The sequence below is a fragment of the Mustela nigripes genome, chromosome 1 (assembly GCF_022355385.1).
Source record: "Mustela nigripes isolate SB6536 chromosome 1, MUSNIG.SB6536, whole genome shotgun sequence".
In the NCBI taxonomy this organism is placed as follows: Eukaryota; Metazoa; Chordata; class Mammalia; order Carnivora; family Mustelidae; genus Mustela; species Mustela nigripes.
In genome coordinates, this window is record NC_081557.1 from 263,663,329 (window position 1) to 263,682,381 (window position 19,053).

The following is a 19,053-nucleotide window of genomic DNA, read 5'->3' on the forward strand; positions in this document are numbered from 1 at the left end:
TGCTGTTGTTCATTACATCAAACCTGATTCTCATTTCATTCAGTGAACTCTTTGTTTCTACTAGGTTATTCCTTATCTCTGTGTTAAAAGTCTTACTGATACCTTCTACTCTTGTCAAGTCCACTGAGTGTATTTATGATCATTATTTTACTTACTTATGTATTTTATTTAGAGGGGCGGGGGCAGGGGCAGAAGAGACAGAGACAGACAGAGAGCGAGCAAGAGAATCCATAGCAGGCTCCAAACCTAGTGTGGAGTCCGATATGAGGCTCAGTCTCTCAACCCTGAGATCATATCCTGAACTGAAATCAAGAGTAGGATGCTTAACCAGCTAAGCCATTCAGGCATCCCTGTGATCATTTACTTAAAATTCTCTATCAGGCATGTTCCTTATATCTGTTTTGCTTCGAACTCTAGCCATGAACTTGTCCTATAATTTCATTTGGGATGTATTCCTTTGTCTTCTCATTTTGTCTAAGTTCCTGTACCTGTTTCTGTGTTTTAAGATAGTCAGCTACCTCTCCTGTTTTTGAGGGTAATGGTTTTATGAGGAAATGTCCTCTGTGTCCTGTAGTATAGTGTCCTGTTCCCCAAGGCCTGGCGGTTCAGGGAGTGTCTCTACTACGTGCTGCACGCGTTTGTGAACTGACTGCTTTATCTTTCGGGCCAGTCGGCTGCAGAGGCCCTTTGTCTGTTGTGGGCTGTGTTTGGTCCCTCGCCTGAATGTGGCAAGTTTTGACTAGGTGTGCCCTTGTTTGTTTGTGAAACGAGGCCTGTTGCCATCACCTCAGAACCAAAGCCTCACAAAATTCCCGAGTTGGGAGACATGGTGTTGGCAGGGGTTTGGGCAAGTCTTCTGGGGGTTAGTGGGGCCTCTATTGCCATTGAGGCAGGTGTGGCTTTGAAGGCAGCTCCACCGGAGGGCAGGAGGCTGGGGCTTGATATAAACACGTTAGGTAGCAACTATTGGTGCTGTGTGGGTGCTGCAGGTTGTCCTGTGGTTATGTTGAAGGGTGGGGGAGGGAATTAGCACCTGCCAGTTCCTTTGTTACCAGAGGGGTCCCTCTGATGAGGGAGCAGGAGGCTGGCTGAGGACAAAGCAAAAGCTGGCACCTTGTACCCCCCCCCTCCACCCGCTCCCCTCCATAGGTGTAGCATTCCTCAGGCACCCCTGACTGCCATAAAATGATAAATGGTTAACTTGCTGAGATCACAATCCTGCAAGACAGGAGTCTCCCTTGGTTTGCAAATGTCCTTGAGATTACAACAAAGAAGTTACCTTATCAATAGCCCAATTTCCAGGGACACAGAACTCAGTTCCTCAAGCCCTAATGTCACCCTCCCCTCCATAAAAACCGAAGGAGGCGGAGGTAGAAGGAAAAGTAAATAAAGTTAAATTTCTTCTAAACCTAAATCTCATTAACAAGGATGCTTGATAGCAGGAATGTAACATTCCATCAGACTCCCAATTGTCTTTACTTGATAGTAACCAAGCCTTCAATATCCTGATAGTATTCTTTGCCCCAATAGCCCTTCTGAACACCCCTTTGTCCTCACCTACCCAACTCCTGTGTATATAACCAACCACTCCTAACAACCCGGGGCAGCCGCATCTCTGCCTGCCCACGGGCCCTGTCCCCGTGCTCTAATAAATCACCTTTTGCACCAACGACGTCTTGAGAATTCTTTCTTTAGTCGTCGGCTCCGAACCTCCTCACCCCACCGAACCTGACTTAGGTTCTGGGACTTCATCACCTCCATGAGCACTGCCTCTCTGGAATACTCTCTGAGGTGAGCGAATAGCCTCCCCACCGTGTGCCCCAAGCACACTTCAGATCACTGTTGCCTCTCTCTGTCCCCAGGCTTTTTGCCCCGCCGTCTGTACAATAGCAATCCGATGTCCTCTGGGCTCTCCCTGAGCCAAGCCTGCTGACCTTTAAAATTCTAGGCTTTAACCCCCACTGGTTGCAAGAACTCATGAAACCGGTCCCTCTTACTTTCCAAGCCAGGTGCTGCAGGCATTCGTCTTCCACCAAATTTCTGATGTTGAAGGGGAAAGATCTGAAAGATGAGCACAAAGAGAAGAAACAAGCCTTAGCTTTCAGTGACTGAAGATTTGAAAAATAGTTCCTGACAGTTCATTTTACTTTGCTTTTTAACTGTGTGTGTTCATGCTGGTCACATACCGGCGATCTGTTTCTTGTTCCTGGAGTTGAATAATGGTTTTCCATTGACTTAATTAAATTTATTACAAAGGAGAGGGCTTTCTGGAATAGTTAAACTACAGGTGATTTATTGCACTACAGCTTTTTCATTTTCTTAGAAATTACTCAACTAAAATTTTTATCTTCCATTCCTTTTGTGAAAAGAAAACTTAATACTTACCCTTTTGGAATGAGACTTATCAATTAACAATTAAAGTAACAATTAACAATCGTTATTTGCTTTTTTTTTTTTTTTTTTAAAGATTATACTTGCTCATTTGAGAGAGAGAACAAGCACAAGCTGGGGGAGGTGGGAGAGGCAGAGGGAGGAGATGCCCCACTGAGGAGGGAACCGAATGCAGGGCTCCATCCTCAAACCCTGGGATTATGACCTGAGCCAAAGGTAGATGCTTAACTGACAATACAGGCACCCATATTATTTGCTTTTTAAACCTGGCAAAGTATAGCATATAAATATTGTTTGTTTTATCTAGGACCTAATTTACTTGCCCTGACCTGTTACTTTTTTGCCAAATTGATTTTATTAGGTTATAATTAACAAGTGTCAAAGAGAAAGCTACTTGATTTGTTTTTGTAATAATTCAGAAGGAAAAAAAGAACATGGGTTTAAAATGAATTACTTCTTTTTAAAATTTAGGTAAAATTTAAAAACCTCATATGGTAAAATTTAGAATACAGAATAAGAAACAATCAAGTTCTGTTACATCAGTAAATAGATTAATCCTCTTTTCCCTGTCTTCTATACTCCTCACAGAATGCTGCCATTAGCATGTATTGAGCCAGGAGCAGTGGGTTGTACAAAGTAGCTTCAATCTCACCATAAACCTCAGAGAAATCATTTTTCTCACAACAAAGGCAGCTTTGTGGATAGACCTTAAACTGGCCCCCTGGAAAATGACTGTAATCCACAACTGCCAGGTCAATGTGGATATTCATGTTAATTTTCTGAGTTGGGAAACAACATGTCTATTGTTAGGGGTTAGAAGCATGTGAGAGATTAGCAATGAGCACATTTACAAACAACTAATTGAAGGAAGTTTCATTCAGTAAGAGGGAAAATTATGCAGTAGCTTCACTTATCATTAGTTTACTTCCGTGCTATTCAGAGAAGTTGGAAGAGAGAGGAAAATAGGTCTGGCTGGTATTATTTCAGGGCTAGTTGGAAAACAAGTAATACACAAAAGGATCGTGCCTGGAGAGATGAGTCCTGCATGTGAATGATAAAGGAGCAGCTATGTATGTAAGGTATGAAGCTGCGTTGGATTTATTTGTATATATATTTTTAATAGGATAAGAAAATATGTGCTTATAAGGAGCCTTTCAGTACATGTGACTTGCCAGTTGCAACTAAAGGTTAATCAGTGTAATGTTCTAAATAGGAGATAGAGCTGAAACTATAAAAACAAAAGGACTAGAAGGATTTTTTTTAATTACAGTATTATCTTTATACTTAGAGTAAATGACACTTTTGATTTCAAAACAAATACAACTTCTAAATATTTAGATTGACTATGGATTATTTTTACTTTGTACATTATGCTGAGTGCTATTTTCCTTTTTAATAAAAAGCCAACAAAACTCTATTCTCATTTTCTTATTTCTCAGATTTTCCTAACTTCCTGGTTCCACCTTAGGCACATAGACAACCTAGCTTACTTTCAGTGTTTCTTACTTCCCTGTTCTTAATTCCCTATTCTTTAACGTGGGGGTAGGTAAGTACTCGGAGCTGTAGTCAGGAAATTCGGCTCACTCCTCAGTGCTAGTTCCTCCTGCACATCATGCATCTGTACCAGTCATGGGCTGAATATATGGTGGTAATAGAATGGGTGATAGAGAGCACAGCTGCCACCATTTGTTGGATGGCTGGCATATGCCACTGTACATACCTGTCTTACTAGTCCTCAGTAATTCTGTAAGGAAGGGCGCCACCATCAGCTGTTTAAAATGAGGCTTCACAAGATTATGTAACTCTTCTTCAAAACATTTAACACATTCAGTAACACTTGAGTGAGTAACAGAATTAGGACAGTGGTAAGCACACTGGAGTTCCCTGAGTTCCCGTCGGTGATGAAATGGGAGTGAAAGGCAACCTCAGAGGTCTGACTCTGTGACTCCCAGATATAGGCCTCCTGGAGAATAGAAAACTCAAAAGAAGATTGGAGTAGAAGACTCGGTATGGAACAATTTTGGATAAATAGACTCTTAGGGTCCAGGTGAAAGAACAGTTGGGAAAGCTTGAGAAGGTCTAGAAACCATGTAATTTATATTGTGAGACTTCTTAGACTTTTCCCTTTGTTAGTATTATTCATCCTCTATTTGCCCATCATGACTAGCAGCAGTGACTCGTAGAAAACTTCAGAACAACTGATGCTTATGCCAGGTATAGGGAAAAAGGAAAGAAGCCAGTGTTCTTCATACAGTTAGCTGAGATGGACCACTAGCTGCTGGTCTTAGGCAATAGCTGAAGTCCGTGCAAGAGACAGCACAGCCAGCAGGTCAGTGCCTCTCCTTGGGAACTGATACTGAATGAAGGCCTTAGATCTTCCAGGGGAAGGAGGTGATGAAACTGTTTTAGGACATCATTGTTACTTGTCACTGTGCTGCTCCTTATTGTCATCCCTTTATCCGACTACCTCCCCCCTTTTCTCTAGCCTGTGCTCCAAATCCTTTCTTAGAGTTCCAGCCGCCCGGGGTTTCCACCTGTCTCCTCATCCCAGGCCCCTTCCCTTCTTGTACCTTTGAAGTTTGAATTTACATATTTGGAAAAGTTTGAGTTTACGTATTTGGAAGGATGCCAGGAGTCAGCCCAGCTAGTAGATGGATTCTGTGAGAGTTGAAACAGTGGAGGAAGAGTATTACTTATAGCTCTGGAGTCTTCCCCAAATCTAAAGAATGTGCAGAGTCTAGAGAGAGGCTGTGAACATAATGCCAAATTTGAGGGCTCAGAAATAGGTCTCACATTGCCAGGAATCCAAGAGTTAGGGAAAGAGAAGAAAAAAGAAGCTCTAGAGTAAACGGGGAGCAGCCTTGGGAATTGCCAAGAATAAGCATTATTACTTAACAGCAGCAGAGTAATGAGATACTGAATGGTTTTGATATACCAGGAAAGAGACAGAGTTCCTGTTGTCCATCAGGTTAGGGACAGAGCAAATAAGAAAAAGAGATGTATTCTGACATCTTAAGTTGAGACCAGTAGTGCGTTTCTCCCTGAAAAAATAATACATACTAAGTCAGCTACATTTCTAGGCTACCCTGCTAATATAGAGTTACCTCACAAGGCACTTGAGATATAGACACTGGGGGAGGAATGCTGATCAGTTACTTGGTTTTTAAAAGACTTTATTTATTTATTTATTTGACAGAGAGGTCACAAGTAGACAGAGAAGCACACAGAGACATAGAGAAGCAGAGAAGCAGGCTCCCCACAGAGTAGAGAGCCCAATGCGGGGCTCGATCCCAGGACCCTGAGATCATGACCTGAGCCGAAGGCAAGGGCTTAGCCCATTGAGCCACCAGGTGCCCAGCTGATCAGTTATTTTATAGAATATTACACAATTTTGGCTTATTCTTATGTTTTCTCTTAATTATAATGAGGTTATGCATTTTTTGTCAAGAAAACTACAAAATACTGTTATGTCTGTGTCTGCCATGAAGAACTATCACAGACTGAAGGAGACTAAGAAAAAATAACTAAATACAATGTAGATCTTGAATAGGATACTAGAAAAAAAGGACATTGGTATAAAAATTGGTGAAATTAAATAAAGTCTGTAGTTTAATTAATACTATACCAGTGTTCATTTTCTCTTCTTGGTAATTGTACTATGGTAATATAAGATGCTAAAAGGAGGAGAAGAGTGAAGGAGGTAAGGGTACACTATTTTTGCAACTTCCTAAAAGTCTAAAATTAACTCATAGTTAAGAATAATATCTAGGGGTGCCTGGGTGGCTCAGTGGGTTAAAGCCTCTGCCTTCGGCTCAGGTCATGATCTCAGGGTCCTGGGATCAAGCCCCGCATTGGGCTCTCTGCTTGGCGGGGAGCCTGCTTCCCCCTCTCTCTCTGCCTGCCTCTCTGCCTACTTGTGATCTGTCTCTGTCAAAGAAATAAATGAAATCTTAAAAAAAAAAAAGAATAATAGCTAATCATTACATCATGCCTACTATGTGCCAGATTCTGCATCTTTTACTCTTTGATTCTTCTCAACAGCCCTGTAAGGGGAACTATTATTATCCCCATTTGACAGATAAGAAAACTGGATATAGAGAAGTAAAAAACATGCCCAGTGTTATATGATTTTTAAGAGGTCACATGGCTACAGAATGACTGTTGGGATTAAACTGAGACATTCTGGATCCAGAAATTCATTGTATCATACTGGATTTCATTGTGTTTCTGTATGTATGCACGCATTTCCCCCTGCTGCTCTTTCTCCTCCCAAATATATATGACTTAAAAATAATTCATAAAGAGACAGGTTCAAGATGGCCATGTAGGAGAATCTTGAACTCACTTCCTATCACAGACACAACAGATTTACAACTACATATGGAGTAATTTCCTCTGAGAAAGACCTGAAAACGAGATGAACAGAACCTCCACAACAAAGGATAAAAGGACAGCATTAAAACAGGTAGGAGAGGCAGAGATATGGTCTTTTTTTTTTTTTTTAAAGATTTTATTTATTTATTTGACAGAGAGAAATCACAAGTAGATGGAGAGGCAGTCAGAGAGAGAGGGAAGCAGGCTCCCCGCTGAGCAGAGAGCCCGATGCGGGACTCGATCCCAGGACCCCGGGATCATGACCTGAGCCGAAGGCAGCGGCCTAACCCACTGAGCCACCCAGGCGCCCTGAGACATGGTCTTACAAACAAAACACACCAAAAACCCCACTGCAGACAAAGCAATCCACAACCAGGCAGGATCCCAAAACTATGGAACTTTTCCTTGATAAGCAAGGGTCTCTGCTGCATATCAGCCTTCCCAGGAGAGCTGAGTCCCTTACATGCCTGCCTTTGAAAACTAGGAATTGTGTTCAGGAAAACCACAGAACTATAGGGGATGGAGAAAACTTGGCTCTTTAAAAATTTTCTTTAAGATTGTATTTATTTGAGAGAGAGAGAAGAAGAGAGGGTGTGCATGAGCAGGGGAGGGGACAGAGGGAGAAGGATAAGCAGAATCCCTGCTGAGCAGGAAGCCTGAAGTAGGACCTGATCTTAGGACCCTGAGATCATGACCTGAGCTGAAATCAGATACCTAAATGACTGAGCCACTTAGGCACACCAAGAAGAACTTGCTATTAAGTAGCTTGTACACACTCCGTGGCCATTGGACCCAGTGCAGAAATACCAGTTTGGAAAGCACCTAGATTATAAGTGAAGGACGTACACTTACTAATCTTGAAGTTTCTGCCTAAGAAGAGGAACTTTTTGGGATTGTGCTGGGATGGAGACACTGGTAGGTGCTACTTTTGCAATCTTATTCTAATGTGCTGGTGCCGGCACCAGCATTTGCCATTTTGGAACTCTTCCTCTAATCTGTTGGCACAGGAGGGCACAACCTGCTGAGGGCCCAGCCCACCCCTACAGTGCAGTCTTGCATCACAGCCAGACCAACAAGAGCTCCACCTACTCTCATGTGTGGCCTTACCAAAGCAGGCAGGTGTGTACCACTCCCAGACAGAATGCCCCTTGAGTGCTTGGCATTGGTGGCCAGAGGGGATAGCACTTCTGAGGTCCTTTGTCTATTTCTTATGCAAAACTACTCCTTCAGGGATGGGAGATGTACTTGATTTGCCTAATACATAAAAACAAAGATGCAGGCAAAATGAGACAGAAGAATATGATCTGAATGAAAGAAGAAGACAAGTTCAAAAAAAGACCTTGATCAAACAGAGTTAAGAAATGTGCCCATAAATAGTTCAAAGTAATGGTCATAAAGATGCTCACTGAACTTGGGAGAAGAGTGGGTGAACACAGAAATTAATATACTCGAGGGATTCAATAGCAGATTGAATGAAGCAGAACATGTCAGTGAGCTGGAAGACAAAGTAGTGGAACTTACCTAGACAGAGCAACAAAGAGAAAAAAGGTTTTTGTTTTGTTTTGTTTTTTCTAATTTATTTGACAGAAAGCACAAGCAGGTGAGTAGCATGCAGAGGGAGGGGGAGAATCAGGCTCCCTAATGAGCAGGGAATCTGATGTGGGGCTTGATCCCAGGACCCTGGATGATGACCTGAGCTGAAGGCAGACACTTAACCAACTGAGCCACCCAGGTGGCCCAAGAAAAAAGAGTTTTAGAAAGTAAAGTTACCTTAAGTTCTTTTGGAACAACATCTGGAGGGATAATATTTGCTTTTCAGGGGTCCCAGAAAGAGAAGAGAGAGAAAGTACCAGAAAATTTACTTCAATAAATAATGGCTGAAAACTTCCCTAATCTGGGAAAGAAAACAGGTATTCAAGTTCTGGAAGCCCAAAAAGTTCCAAATATGATGATCCCCAAAAGATATATACCAAGACACTTTATAATAAAAATTGTAAAAGTTAAACAAAGAATCTTAAAAGCAGTAAAAGAAAAACAACTTGTTATATATAAGGGAAATTCCAAAAGGGATTTTTCAGCAGAAACATTGCAGACCAGAAAGAAGTGGCATGATACACGCAAAGTTCTGTGAAGAAAAAAACTTCCAACCAAGAATTCTCGAACTGGAAAGGTTATCATTTAGAATTAAAGAGGCGACCTAAAGAGTTTTCCAGATAAAACTATAGGAGTTCATCACCACCAACTGGTCTTACAGAAGTGCGAAAGAGACTTTAAAGTGAAAAGGGATTAATTATTAATAAGAAAACAAAAAAGTAAAAATATCACTGGAAAAGGTCAACATATAGTAAAGATAGTGGATAAATAACTTCTAAAGGAAATGTGAGAGTTAAAGGTCAATAGTAGGATTAACTAAAACTATAATAAGTTAAGGGATACATAAAATAAAAAGATTTGAAATGTGACAGGAATATAAAACACGAGGGATGAGTAAAAATGTAAAGTTCTGAAATGTGTTCAAATTAAAATTTCTATTTATCTTAAAAACAACTGTTAAATATATAATACGTTATATGTGAACCTCATGATAATCAGAAGCAAAAACTTATTGTAAATACATCAAAGAAAATGAGAAAGGACTCTTTTGGTACACCAAAGAGTACCATCAAATCACAAGGAGAGAAAGAAGAAGGAACAGAGAGGATCTATAAAAATAACCAGAAGGGGCATCTTGGTGGCACAGTTAGTTAAGTGACAGGCTCTTGGTTTCAGCTCAGGTTATGATCTCATGATCCTGAGATCAAGCCCCATGTTGGGCTCCATGGTCAACATGGAGTCTGCTTGAGATTCTCTCCCTCTACACCACTTGCTCATTCATTCTCTCTCTCTCTTAAATAAATACATCTTTAAAAAAACAACAACAGGATACAATTTTTAAAAATGGCAATAATTATATAGCTATCAATAATTAAATGTAAATGGACTGAATTCTCCAAAAGATAAATAGTGGCTGAACGGATTAAAAAAAAAAAAAGATGAGATCCAAGGTGCCTGGGTGGCTCAGTGGGTTAAGCCTCAGTCTTTGGCTCAGGTCATGATCTCAGGGTCCTGAAAGAGCCCCGAATTGGGCTTTCTGCTCAGCAGGGAGCCTGCTTCCCCTTCTCTCTTTCTGCCTGCCTATGCGATCTCTCTCTCTCTCTCTCTGACAAATAAATAAACAAAATCTTTAAAAAAAAAAATGAGACCCATCTGTATATGCTACCTATAAGAGATTCACTTCTGAAGTAAGGACACAGAGAATGAACAGATAGAGAAAGACATTGCATGGAAATGGAAATGAAGAGAAACCTGGTATAGCTATACTTAACATCAGGCAAGATTTATTTTTTAAAAAATAATTATTATCAAAATAGATTTTAAAACAGACTGTACTAAAAGATAAGGGCATTACATAATGATAAAGGGGTCAGTTCAGTAGGAGAGATAAATAAATATGCACCTAACATAGGAACACTAAAATATATAAAGCAAATATTTACAGACCTAAAGGGAGAAATTAACAGCAGTGCAATGATAGTAGGGGACTTAAACACTCCACTTACATCACTGGATAGATCAGCCAAAGAGAACCAGTAAGGAAACATCAGTCTTGCATGGCAAATTAGACCAGATGGACTTAAAGATATGTATGGAACATTCCATCCCAAAGGAGCAGAATACTTGAGCATTCTTAAGTGCACAGAGAACATTCTCTACGATAGATAATATGTTAGGACACAAAACAAGTCTTAATAAATTTAGAAGGTTGGAATCCTATCAAGTATCTTTACTGACCACAATGGTATGAAACTGGAAATCAATTAAAGAAGAAAACTGGAGGAGCACCTGGGTGGCTCAGTCAGTTAAGTATCCAACTCTTGGTTTCAGCTCAGGTCATGACCTCAAGGTTGTGGGATCAAGCCTTGCACAGGTCTCCCCACTTGGCAGGGAATTTGCTTGATTTTATCCCCCTGCTCCTCCCCTCACTTTTTCTCAATGTAACTCTTCAAAAAAAAAAGAAAACTAGAAAAACCACAGAAATGTGGATATTAAGCAACATGCTACTGAACAACCAGTGAGTCAATGAAGAAACCAAATGAAAAATCAAAAATTAGAAATATGATATACCAAAATCTATTGAATGCTTCAGAAGCATTTCTAAGTGGGAAGTTCATAGAATTATAGGCCTACCTCAAGAAACACAAAAAATATTAAATATCAAACTTTACACCTAAAGGAACTAGGAAAAGAACAAATGAGGCCAAAGATTAGTAGAATGGAGTAAATAATAAAGATTAGATGAGAAAGAGACCAAAAAGACAAGATAGATCAGTGAAACTGGTTCTTTGAAGAGATAAAAAGGAGATATTCTTTCAGCTAGATGCACCAAGAAAAAAAGAGAGGGTTCAAATAAAATCAGAAGTGAAATGAAACTAATACAAGTCTGTATGTTAACTAATATAAGTCTGTATGTTAGTCTGTATTAGAATTAAAATGTAAAAAAAATCAGAAATGAAAGAGAAATTAATGAAGAAATATACAAGATCATAACAAACTACAGTAGACTCTTGAACAACACCAGGCTTTAAGGGAACCAACCCCCTGCACAGTGAAAAATCCACATGTAAATTTTGACTCACCCCGAAATTACTAATAGCTTACTATTGACTAGAAGTCTTACTGATTAACAAAAGCAGTAATTGAACATAATTTGTATGCCCTATTTATAATATACTTTATTATTAAACTACAGAAAATAAAATGCTAAGAAAATTATAAGGAAGAGAAAATACATTTGTAGTACTATACTGTTTATATTGAAAAAAATCCATGTATAAGTGGATCTGCATGATTTAAACTCATAGTTCAAAGGTCAACTGTACTATAAACATTTATATGCCGACAGATTGGACAACTTAGAAGAAATGGATAAATTGCTAGAAACACAATCTTCCAAGACTGAATCATGAATAAATAAAAAATCTGAATAGACAGAGTTCTAGTAAAAAGATTGAATCATAATCAAAAACCTCCCCAAAAAATCCCAGAGCCAGACAATTTCTCTGGTGAATTCTACCAAATTTTAAAAGAATATTTATTACCTGTTGTTCTCAGTCTTCTAAAATGAGGAAGGAATGTGTCTAAACTCATTTAATGAGGCTGGCATTACCTGGATACCAAAACCAGACAGGGACACCACTAAAAAAGAAAATCAGAGGCCAGTGTCCTTGATGAACATAGCTGCACAAATTCTCAACAAAAATGAGAAAATCAAATTCAGAAGACATTAAAAGGATTATATGCCGGGCGCCTGGGTGGCTCAGTGGGTTAAGCCGCTGCCTTTGGCTCAGGTCATGATCTCAGGGTCCTGGGATTGAGTCCCACATCGGGCTCTCTGCTCAGCGGGGAGCCTGCTTTCCTCTCTCTCTCTTTCTGCCTGTCTGTCTGTCTACTTGTGATGTTTCTCTGTCAAATAAATAAATAAAATCTAAAAAAAAAAAAAAAGGATTATATGCCACAGTGAAGTGGGATTTATTCCAAGAATGCAAAAATAGTTCGTCAAAAAAACCAATCAATACAAATAACACCCCATTAATAAAATAAAATATAAAAACCATATGGTTATCTGAATAGATTTTTTAAAAAAGCATTTAACAAAATTCAGCATCCATTTATGATAAAAATATTCTTGACCGTGTAGTAGAGAGGAAACATACCTCAATGTAATAAAGGCCATATGTGACAACCCCACAGCTATTACCATACTCAGTGGTCAAAAGCTAAAAAAGCTTTTCCTTTATGGTTAGAAACAAGTCAAGGATGTGCACTCTCACCACTTTATTCAATATGGTATTGGAAGTCTTGGTGACAGTAATATGGCAAGCAAAAGAAATAAAAGTCATCCAGATTAGAAAAAACTAATAAAACTGTCCTTCTTTGTATATGATATGATACTATATACAGAAAACCTTAGTTTCTCCTAAAAAGCTATTAGAATAAACTAATACAATAAAGTTAGAGGGTGAAAAATCAATACACTCTTTCATTCTCTTTTCAGAAATTTCTCATGGCATGCTGACTGTTGTAGATAGCAACTGTGTAGGAAACTAGGGAATCCCGTCTGAGATGGTCTGATAAGAAGCCTTTATGAGTGCAATTGACCCTTGAACAACATGGGTTTGAACTGTATGGGTCCAGTTATATATGGATATATTTTGATATAGTACTGTAAATATATTTTCCCTTACTATTTTCTTTTCTCTAGCTTTTTAAGTATATAAGTATACTATATAAGTATATAAGTATATAGTATATAATCAACTACTTATGTTATTCATAAGGCTTCTGGTCAACAGCAAGCTATTACGTTTTTGGGGAATCAAAAATTATACATAAATTTTCAACTGTGTGGGGATTCGGTTCCCCTAATCCCTGCATTGTTCAAGGGTTAGCTGTAAAGTGTTAATTTCTCATAAGTAACAGTTGCAGTCTGTACAATAAAAATAAGTAGAATCACATTTCATGTCCCTGTTACTCAAAGCAATCTACAGATTCAGTGTAATTCTTGTTAAAATTCCAATGGCATTTTTCATAGAACTAAGACAGATAATTAAAAATCTGTATAGAACAACAAAAAATACCAAATACCTAAAGCAGTCTTGAGAAAGAATAAAGCCAGAGATATCATGCTTCCTGGTTTCAGACTATACTATAAAGCTATAGTACTCAGAACAGTATGGCATTAACATAAAAACAGACACAGGACGCCTGGGTGGCTCAGTGGGTTAATCGCGTCATGATCCCAGGGTCCTGTCATGATCCCAGGGTCCTGGGATCGAGCCCCACATCAAACTCTCTGCTCAGCAGGGAGCCTGCTTCCCCCTCTCTCTCTGCCTGCTTGTTATCTCTGTCTGGCAAATAAATAAATAAAATCTTAAAAAAAAGAAAACCAGACACACAAATCAATGAAACAGAATTGAGAAGCCAGAAATAAATCCACATGTATATGGGTATTTAATTTATGACCAGGAAGCCAAGAATATACAATGGAGAAAGGATAATTTTCTTCAATGTGTGGTACTGGCATAACTGAATAGCTACACACAAAAGAATAGAAGTAGAGCATTATCTTCATACACAAAAATTAAGGTGGATTAAAGAAATGACCTGAAACCATAAAATTCCTAGAAGAAAACATAAGTAAGCTTGTAAACATGGTAAGCTCCTTGACATTGGTCTTAATGATGTGTTGTGGGCCTGACTCCAAAAGCAAGAGAAACAAAAACAAACAAATGAGACTATATCAAACTAAAAAGCTTCTGTTCAGTGAAGGAAACCATTCTCAAAAAGGCAACCTACTGAATACAGAAGATCTTTGCAAATCAGATAGCCAAGAAGGGGTTAATAGCCAAAATACATAAAGAAGTCCTACAACTCAGGACCCCAGGACCATAACCCAAGCCAAAGGTAGAGTCTTTAACCCATTGAGCCACCCAGGCGTCCCTATTTTAAACCCAACTTGGTAGCCATTGTAACAGTGGCTTTGTTTGTATTCTTTAAAATGAAGGGAGATTATGATATATGGAGTACTTGTAGATAGGACCTTTGGGAGTTTGAATGAATTACTTGAGTTTGGTTACCAGAGACTGAACCCGAACTTCCTGTAACTGCCAGAGGTAGAGGTTTCTACAAGGTGCACATTACTCTGAAGAAAGATACTATCTTTTAGTCAAAGAGAAAGTTGATAAAATGCATATATTAACAGTTTACTGAGCTTTATAATTCTAGGAATTAATCAGTGCTGTTGCATTTGTTTAGAGAAATTCATTTCTTTCTGTCATCAGGAGCAAAAAAAGAAAACGCAACTAGTTATTTAAAAGGTGAGAAAAAGAGCAGGAAATGTTATTTCTCGGTTTTTAGTTTAAAAGATTGATAGTTGAACCTTTGAATTTTTATATAAAACCTTGAATTAAGTGGCTTTTAACTTACATTCTCAATTGTTCTCAATTGATTTTTCTGTTTTTTTTTTTTTTTAAGATTTTATTTATTTGGTGGAGGGGGGCATGCACAAGTGCAGGAGAGAAAGAAGCAGACTCCCTGCTGAGCAGGGCTTTCAGAGGGCTCAGTCTCAGGACTGAGGATCATGACCTGGGCCGAAGGCAGATGCTTAACTGACTGAGCCATCCAGACGCCCCCTCAGTTGATTTTTCTACTTGTAGGTATCTCAGAAGAAAAATAAATGTTTTTTTTTTTTTTTTAAAGATTTTATTTATTTGTCAGAGAGAGAGAGCGAGTGAGTGCACAGGCAGGCAGAGTGGCAGCAGAGGCAGAGGGAGAAGCAGGCTCCCGGCTGAGCAAGGAGCCCGATGCAGGACTCGATCCCAGGACGCTGGGATCATGACCTGAGCCGAAGGCAGCTGCTTAACCAACTGAGCCACCCAGGCGTCCCGAAAAATAAATGGTTTTGACTTGCCATTCAGTACTCCCTTTATATATTCAAGCAGTCCCTAATTGTGTGGACAACTCAGTAAAACTACTAAATAACTTTGACATCTTAAAAAATGAATTAGTGAAGTTCACTAACATTAAGGGTAGGGGAATTTACATAAAAAAACCCAACCAAGCAATCCATATAAATATTAGTTGGAGAACTCCTACATTTTTACATGTCTGATGAGGAGAGATGAGGGTTACTGAACAAACCATCAGCTAAATGAGTTGGATGTGTAGCACTAACACTAAGAAAATAAGCAAAAGGGTTTTTTATAGGGATATGGTCAAGAAATCTGTGAGTTATGGGTTAAGAAATCAGAACCTACATTTTTGTAGATGTTAAAATGGTGGTGTAACTTTTAAACTTGAGAGGTCTCTCCAGAACAGTAACTTTGTTTGATTTATCTGCTATTTTCTCCTAATTGCTTTACACAAAACCTTTTTCCTTATGTGCATGTGTGTGTGTAACACACACATATATATATATTTTATATATATAATGTAAATATATATGTATATATATGAATGAATATTTAAGTTGAGATATAATTGGTATACAATATTATTTTAGTTCTAGGTATATACAGCATGATCTGATATTTGTAAATATTGCAAAATGATCACTACAAATCTAGTTAATGTCCATCACAATACATACAGAATTTTTTCTTGTGATAAGAACTTTTAAGATCTACTTTCTTGGCAACTGTCATGCATGTAATACGGCGCAGTATTGACTAGAGTCGCCATGCCGTATATTACATCCTCACGGCTCGTTTCTCCTCACGGCTCGTTTCTCCTCACGACTCGTTTCTCCTCACGACTCGTTTCTCCTCACGACTCGTTTCTCCTCACAGCTCGTTTCATGCCGGAACATTGTGCTTTTTGACACCCTTCCACCATTTCACCCAGCTCCCAACCCCCCACCTCTGGCCACCTGATTTCTCTGTGAGCTTGGTTGTTTTTTTTAGATTTCCACATGTCAGATGAGGTCAAGTAAAGTCTCTCTCTCTCTTTTTTTTAAAGACTTTATTTATTTATTTGACAGAGACAGAGTGAGAGTGGGAACAAAAGCGGGGGGAACGGGAGAGGGAGAAGCAGGCTTCCTGCTCAGCAGGGAGCCCGATGCGGGACTTGATCCCAGGACCCTGGGATCATGACCAGAGCCGAAGGCAGATGCTTAACTACTGAGCCAGCCAGGCACCCCTAGTAAAGTCTTAATAAATATATTTATGTAATTCTTAGCTTACAAAATCTAATTAATTTTTAATGTGCCTGAAGTTCAAGCCCAGAAATACTGTAGAACTCAGCCATTACATAATAATAGCCTCTTTTAGAGCTGTTGTGAAGGTATTGCCAAAACTTCTTTCTCTACTTTCTTTCTCTTTCTGGCCACTAGCCACTGTAGACCTGTACCTGAATCTATCCTATGATAAGAAAGAGTAGACTGGGGACAGCTGTGATCTCAGGAAAACCTGATATTTGCAATAGACAAAGAAGGGGAGACATGAGGAAACAGGAAACCTCAGAATCTCATGCATTGCTTCTGGTTTAGGAAAGAGTATCCCTGTGGTTAGTGAAACTGTGCTGATGCTGAGAGCTGAAGGATATATAATAATCACTTAATGCTAAATGGTGTGTTAGGGTTAAACATGGAGGAACCCTGAGTTACAGAGTCAAATATCTATTTCCTAGTTTTATTAGCATTGTCATATATTCTACTTAAGTTTTTGATTGATACAGAACATACCTCATTTTATTGACTCCACTTTACTGAACTTTGCAGATATGTTTTTTATATAGATTGAAGATTTGTGGCAATCTTGTGTTGAGCGCCATTTTTCCAAAAGCGTTTGCTAACTTTGTGTCTTTGTGTAACGTTCTGGTAATTCGTGTAATAGTTCAGGCTTATTATATTTGTTTTTGGCGATTTGTGATCAGTGATCTTTGGTATTACTATTGTATTTGTTTTAGGGAGTCATAAGTTATATTAGATATAATAAGGGAGTCACCGATTATATAAGATGGTGAACTTAATAAATGCTTTGTGTGTTGACTGCTCTGTTGTTCCCTCATTTCTCTCCTTCTCCCTCTCTTTTCCCTGAGACACAACATATTGAAAATAAGCCAGTTGCTAATCCTACAGTGGCCTCTTAAGTGTTGAAGTGAAAAGAAGAGTCACATGTCTCTCACTTGAAATCAAAAGCTAGAAATGATTAAGTTTAGTAAGGAAGGCTGAGATGGGCTGAAGCTGAACCTCTTTCATCAAACCGTCAAGTTGTAAATGCGAAGAAAAAGTTCTTGAAGGAAAGTGCTGCTACAGTGAACACATGAATGAGAAGAAAGTGAAACAGGCCTCTTGCTGATACGGAGAAAGTTTAAGTGATCTGGTTGGAAGATTAGACAAGCCACAACAGTCTTGTAAACCAGTGCTTAATCCAGAGCAAGGCCCTACTTCTCTTCAGTTCTATAAAGATTGAGAAAGGTGAGTGAGTTACCGGACATGTTTAAAGCTCGCACATGTTGGTTTAGGAGGTTTAAGGAAGGAAGCGCATCTCCATGACGTCAGAGTACAAAGCGAAGCAGCAAGTGCTGCTACAGAAGCTGCAGCGAGTTATTCGCAAGATCCAGTTGCGGTAATGAATGAAGTGGCTAAATTAAACCGAGTTTCAGTGTAGCTGTTTTGTCTATCGGAAGAAGATCCTATCTAGGACTGTCATAGCTAGAGAGGAGAAGTTAATACCAGGCTTCAGGGCTTCAAAGGACAGGCATACTCTCTTGTTAGGGACTGATATAGCTGGTGATTTAAGTTCAGGCCAGTGTTTATTTACCATACCAAAAATCCAAGCCCCATGTTGAGCTCTGTGCTCAGTGGGGAGTCTGCTTAAGATTTTCCCTTTCCCTCTGCCCATACCCTCTTCCTCCCAACCCCGTTCTCTCGCTTGCTCCCTCCCTCTAAAATAAGTGAATAAATCTATTTATCTTTTATTTTTTTAATTTAATTATATTTTTTCAGTGTTCCAAGATTCGTTGTTTATGCACTGCACCCAGTGCTCCATGCAGTGCGTGCCCACCTTAATACCCACAGGCTCACCCATCCCCTTGCCCCCTCCCCTCCAAAGCCCTCAGTTTGTTTCTCAGAGTCCACAGTCTCTCATTGGTTTGTCTCTCCCTCCCGATTTTCTCCATTTCACTTTTCCTTTCTTTTCCTAATGTCCTTATGCTGCATCTCCTCAGCCTGCGCTCTGTACAGTAGAAAGAACAACAAAGCCTTGCCAACAGCAGCACATCTATTTACAAAATGGTTTAATTTTTTTTTTCAAGTTTCCATTTAAATCCTAAGTAGTTAACATACAGTGTAATATTGATGTCAGGTGTACAATATAGTGACTTGGCACTTCCAGGCAGTATTTTAACCCCACTGTTAAGGCCTAATGCTCAGGGAAAAAAGGTTCCTTGCAAAATATTACTTCTCATTGGCAGTCTACCTGGTCGGTCACACAAGATCTCTGTTGAAGAGATGTAGTGAGATTAATATTGTTTGATGCTTGCCACCACAACTTCCATCTTGCAGCTCACGCATCAAGGAGTAATTTCAATTTTTCTTATTTAAGAAATAAATTTTGTAGGGCTACTGCTGCCATTAATAGTGATTCTTCTGATGAATCTGACAAAATAGATCAAAAACCTTCTGGACCTGGGTGGTTCAGTCGGGTAAGCATCTGCCTTCAGCTCAGGTCATGACCTGGAGTCCCAGGA

General features: G+C 39.2%; 1 protein-coding gene across 6 annotated transcripts in view; it reads left to right on the forward strand.

Annotated features, from left to right (window-relative positions):
- Window positions 1–19,053, forward strand: part of ART3 (ADP-ribosyltransferase 3 (inactive)) — a 139,046-nt gene that overhangs the window by 54,585 nt on the left and 65,408 nt on the right. The window contains exon 1 of one of the 6 annotated variants that reach the window (XM_059397099.1): window positions 3,364–3,470. The exons of the other annotated variants lie outside the window; for them this stretch is intronic. The gene's annotated coding sequence lies outside the window, so the exon portion shown is untranslated. Of the gene's footprint in view, window positions 1–3,363; window positions 3,471–19,053 lie in introns of those variants that run through there. 6 annotated transcript variants of the gene reach the window in all.